This window comes from Neopsephotus bourkii, unplaced genomic scaffold (genome assembly GCF_033783945.1).
Source record: "Neopsephotus bourkii isolate Nb327-2 ecotype Australia unplaced genomic scaffold, CSIRO-AGI_Nbou_v1 NB_1292, whole genome shotgun sequence".
In the NCBI taxonomy this organism is placed as follows: domain Eukaryota; kingdom Metazoa; phylum Chordata; class Aves; order Psittaciformes; family Psittacidae; genus Neopsephotus; species Neopsephotus bourkii.
Genome location: NW_026901776.1, coordinates 8,414,161 through 8,420,200, shown reverse-complemented (window position 1 = coordinate 8,420,200; position 6,040 = coordinate 8,414,161).

Below are 6,040 nucleotides of genomic sequence, written 5' to 3'. Positions count from 1 at the left end.
AAGGAGGCAAGCTGCTGTAATGATTCCCATGAAGCTGTACAGCAACTGGAGGTGCAGAGAGCAGAACCATTAGAATTGCTCAGGCAGGTGGTGGAGAACAGTTGAATGCCTGCAGGAAATAAAACCTGTATCAGAGCTCCTTCAAGGGAAACGGTGTCCGTTTTCCAGTGGGCTGGCTGAAGAATCTTCAGTTTACAGACAGGAGAGCGTATACACACAAGGTAATGTTTTCCATTTGTAGAACCTTTCTTCAAGAAGCTGCTTTTGTGGATAGAAAATGATAATTGGGATACCACCCTGTTTAATTTTCTTACAAACTTGAGATGAATGCAGAAACAAAATAACACTTCAGGGGCAATGTTAGCTGCAAAAAAATATGAAAAGCCCTGTAACAGCTACCTGATAAAGAGGTGGTAGGGATGATCCTCACATTAGTGTTTACATTAGGCTGTGTTCATCTCTTTGTCAGTTAGGAAAAAAAACATAAACCCCAAATAATTAGATGAGAGAAAGACTCATGAACTATGAACCTCTAAGATGGGTATTTGGAAATGCTTGATTAGCAGGGGAAAAAATAACAATGTCCTTTAGCAAAGGAGTATCAGACACTGCTTTTTCTCCTAAGAACTGAAAACTGCATTTAAAATGTAATGTGGTGCTTTTCAAGTACTGTTCAAACGTCACGTCCTCTGCCACCTAGTTTCACAGATTATATTGCTTTACCAGGTGTATGAGAGAGATTTAAAACTAGTGTATCTTGCTTGTGTCTTTAGCCATACTATCCAAGATAGGATTACAGAAATAATTCACACTTGTATTTCATGTATTCAGTGCAATGAATCAATGCAATGGATTCATTTTGGCCAGGGTGGGGAAACAAAAAGCTGTTATCTGCCTTTGCCACAGTACTTTGTGATTCACTTTCTACCTAGCATTTGAAATAAGATACAGGTATGCACAGCCAACTTCAGGCAGGCTACAATGTCTGCAGAAATCATCCAAGACACTAAATGACCTGTAATTATTCTCCTGAGAGTTGAATTTGTGTTTCAGAACACAAGAAGGGTTCAGAGGTTGAAAATTTATTTCAGGTTTGTAAAATGGAACCCTCTGCTTTATAAGGTTAGCATCCTAGACCAAGGCATTAAATACATGCCTTTTAGTTATCCTAGTTCTTACAGGTTTCTTCTCCTAGTGCACTACCTACATTGCCAGCATGTTCTACTGCAGCTGTTTTCGTTCTGTATTAGGCTTGCCATATTTCTTCCAGAGTACATCAAAAGCTTTTAGTGTTGAAAGCTTTTGATACAGAGGGGAAAACAGTTAAAAGGGCCTCAGATTTGGGAATGTAGCAGTGAAATACACCAGATGCTTAGCAATCAGGATTTTAGGATGAGCATGAAGTTTGCATAACAAGCCCATTCTCTTTGCTGGCTTTTGGTTAATTTCCACAGGAGCTAAGAAAATGTTACCTGGAATTGCTGGACTCCTGGAATCCTGTTGTGAGAAGGTGGGTACAGATTTGCATGATTGGTACCTCCTTCTCTTCTCTTTGGTATGAGGGAACATTCATTCCATTATTAATGTGATTAATAAGTGAGGCCTTTTCTATGTTCATAATGCCTAAACATCCTGTTCATGGGTATGTCCGTAATTTAAGTTCTTTTGCCATGTGTGGATGCTTCCTTACTCTTGATTGAACAGTTTTAAAACAAACATTAAACTTTTATGAAATAATACTGGATCCTGAGTGCTGTTTGTTTAAAAATTATTCCCTAAAGAGGATTAAAAAAATGCAGGCTCCTTCAGGGTATTAATAGTGGCAAGAGAGTGCTAGATTCTGAAGCTTCTTGATTCTTAGGACCTTTATGGTTCTATAGTAGCTTGTTTTCTGTATATCTTGGAAGAGCTGATTAAAGTAGAGGAAAATGTTTTTAAGTCTCTTTTCACTTACTCTGGAATCTTCCAGCTATTTTAAACTCAGCTACCATGTTAAATTATTAATGAAACTTTTTTGTCATATGTTCACAGAAGTCCCATGTTAACTCTTTGCAATTATTTCACCTGAGGGAGTTGGTGCTGGGTTTCAGCATAAAAAATGTCCTGGCATCAGCTACCAAACATGTAAAAGAATAAAGACAAACAACAGACAGGCTGCTTTTTTGCATATATTTATCAAAGCTGTTGATTATTCTAAGAAATAATGTATAAGAGTTTGCTTTACAACATATAGATAGACTCATCCTGCTTTATAAGTGGTGCAACTAGTTTGTTGCTGCTGCTCAGGGAAGGAGAGCACATTAGAAATACTTATTTTCCACACACAAGCTCCATGCAATGCTAACACATTTCCTAGCAGCAGTACCTGGAAACTCTTACCCATATGTATAATCTTAAGTACTGAAATGTCAGGTCTCAGTTTGCTGTTGTGTTATAAATCAGCTTCCCTTTCTCCTTCCTGATTTATTACTGCAGAGACTGATAAATTACCAAAGCGCTGACATGCTTTGGCTAATAGAGGTGTAATCCAGAGACGGATTTGAACACCCTGTCTAGAGGAGACTGCCTATATGTTCATCCCAAAGCAGCAGCAAAGATTCAGCTACTCTAGAAAACAAAATAAGCATGCATTTCTGTTGATAACATATTCAAGAATATCATAGAATAATAGAATGGTTAGTGTTGGAAAGGACCTTAAGATCATCTGGTTCCAACCCCCGTGCTGTAGGGAGGGAGGCCTAGACCATATTAGACCATGTCACCCAAGGCTCTGTCCAATCTGGCCTTGAATATGGTACAGTACAGCTACTGAAAAATTAACTGCTGCACAAAGGCTGCTTTCTAACTTTGTTCTTTAGCAAAAATTACTTCCTGCCTGCAGTAGGAGGGAAGTGTTGGTTGGAGTTGCTAAATTTCACAGACTGACAGTGGTGAAGCTGCTGGCTCCCCAGGTCCAGCAGCAGCAAGGCAGAGTGTGCATCGCAATAGGCATGCACACACACAAACCTGCGTTATCTGTATACAGATAGCCAGCCACAAAGATAAACACACACAAAACCAGAAAACAGCACTTCTGCAAAGTGAAACAGGACCAACAGCATCACCCAGTTCCCTCTCTGGAATGAAGGTCCTTCGTGGAACATACCAGAGGTACATACAACATGGGTCCCTCCAGTAATAGGCCTTAGATGCTCACTTACGCAGTGCTGGACCCAAATGACATACTCTCCAGCTGCAGACACCTGATGATACAAGCCCCCAGGGCCTGCTGCCTCAGTTTGCTGACACTCAGACCCCCTTGCGCTCACAAACATAAGTGCATTCAGAATACGGATTCCTTCTATAACTGGCCCTGGTGCCCTCTCAGGCAGAACATGATGGCACAGCAGTAAGGACTGAAGGAAGTCAGGAAAGCTGAAAGTAGTTTGAGACTGGGAGAATGTTAGGGGAAGCATCGTATGTATTTGTCCTGCTCTTAATCTTCCCGTGGGATCTGGCTTTAGTTAATACCACCAATAGGCTATTCATCTAACCAGAGTGTGACCTTAGCCAGAACTGACATTCCTAGATACTTGGTAGATACAGCTGTATGTCACAGCCAGTGGGCTTTTATCTGCAACACACTGGTTGGATTCTGCTGCATCCGGGCACTCTGGAAAAGCTGCAGCATCCTTGGAGAAATTGGTAAAAAAAATGTATTTTGATAAAAAAGTGATTAGCAGCACTTCAACTTTGCTCTGCACCTTGTAACAGTAGTGTTTCATACTGTTCCACCAGTGCAGATTTCAGGATGCTGTTTTGCAAATAGGCAAGGTACTCAACCATCACACAGTAGCTGTATAACATGCACAGTTTATTAAGCAAGCACACTGAAGCAAATAAGCACACTTAACAGGAATCAGGTCTATGTCTATATGTATATAGTAAAGAAGCACAATAAAGCGAATCACATATATATGTATAGCACAGAGGAAAATCAGCAATGCATCAAATCATTAAAGCATAGAGAGAACAGTGACTAAGAAGAAATACGTCACCAAATACCACCCAATCTGCATCATCCAGGCCCACGCTTCAAGATGGGAAGCCCTGTTGCAGCCGATGCCGGAGTCTCAGGTAAGTGTCAGAATTCCTACACGGTGCGTCCACCCGCAGGTGAGGCTTCAGATTCAGCTACAAGAGGCTCCTGCTTTTATATTCCTAGAAACACAGCCACAGATCTCCAACTGTTCACTTGTGGGGCCGTGCAGGTTCTCATGACCTCAGTAATGTCCACACCAAGAGTGTTGTCCAGGCACCACAGCGTGGCCAAATGTGAAGGTCATGGGGTAGCTGCACACTTATGTTTTCCAGCCTCTTTTCAACAAATAGTGACAATGAACATAAACATATATACTTTACTGAATACACTCTGTTAAAAACCTACTTTGCTTTGTCTCAGTCATGAGCATGGATCAACTCTCAGGTTCCCATCCATTACATTCGGTCCTTTGGTCCCTGATCACAACAGAGACACAGGAGACACAATTTCTCATAATTTGTACCACAGACAACAATTCCATAATGTTAGTAAAATAAGTATAACGGTTACTATGATTAGTGGGTGAATTACAATACTCGGAATTTTCATAGCAGGTGGTGAGAATCCTGTAAATCTGTCCCACCAATGGTGAGTGGTGCGTTGTTCAATCTGACGCCCAAAATTCACCTATTGATTTCAATATGATCCAGTTAGTTTCTGGAATCCAGGATGTGAATATGTTCTCCATGTTAGTTCATTATTACTCATTAAGTCACTCTGTGCCTTATTCCTTTGCATTATATACAGTGTGTAATGTGCACTTGGTCCAATTCATAAATGAACTAAAGGTTTTCTGGGCATGATGGTTACGATTTTGTGAACTAGTACAAAGATGCAGGGACTCACTATCACGCTGTGAAGTAAGGCACTGTGAGGTAAATACAGTGGGCATCCATTGTGCATGTGAACTAAGCATTTGTGATACATCTTGCCCAGTTATTTTTGTTTTGTCACTAAGCAATTCTATGTTTACACTATTCAGAAATGAAGTACCATCTCCCACTCCCCCTAGTACCATGTCCTATCAGGCTCGCCCCCTTTGCCAAGATGGTTGGGCTGGAAAACTAATGTTAGAATGCATTCTATTCTTCTGGTATTGTTGGGCCACAGGGTGCAGGTAGCAGGGACCCTGACAATTTGATCAGTGTTTACAACAGGATGATTATGCAAAACTGTAATATAATCTGCCCAAACGGATCCATTTGTTATTTCAGTAGCATTTATACAACACAGCACACTGAGGGTTGCCAGAGTTATATTCCTGCTAGTGAAGTTGTATACATTTTCAATACTATCAATGCAGTAAGTGTCTTTTAGTGTCGTCATATAAGCACTAGAAAGGTTACAACATTTTGATAGTGACAGTGATAGCATTAGATATAGTTACTACATCTTGATCTGTTTGATGTTATGCTAACGGTTGTCTGTAGCATTGTCCTGACAAACTGGTTGTCCACAGATCTACTCCTGGGAAAAATGTTAATTAGCTAGAGCACAAGGTTCATTCACATACAGGCATAATTATCTTGTCTGCTAGGTCTGGTGCTGTTTTTCCATCTCCAGCGCACAAGTGAATTGTCAGTCCCATTGAAGTAGCTTCCAGGGGGACCATAAGGCGTATGAGGACAGCTATGATCTGTAGTTTCTGTAAACCACAAAACTAAAGCATAATAATATTCTCTCAAATAGCATTTATTTGCAGGGACATATTCCCATTTTTCTCATTTGGATTTAATCAGTAATACTGTGTAGTCTTTCTCCAGTGGCAAGAATTTCAGCTGGCTCAGTTGGGCCATTGGGTGTTTGAACCCAAACTTTAGCTCCACTCTTCTATTGGTTAGGAGATTCAAATCCATGGTTCCCTTGAGCTGTGGTTATTTGTGGGGCTTCCCCCTTATTTACTTGCCTTTTCAACACAGGCAAAAGCAACATTTGGGCAATACAGTCTCATGGCGAATT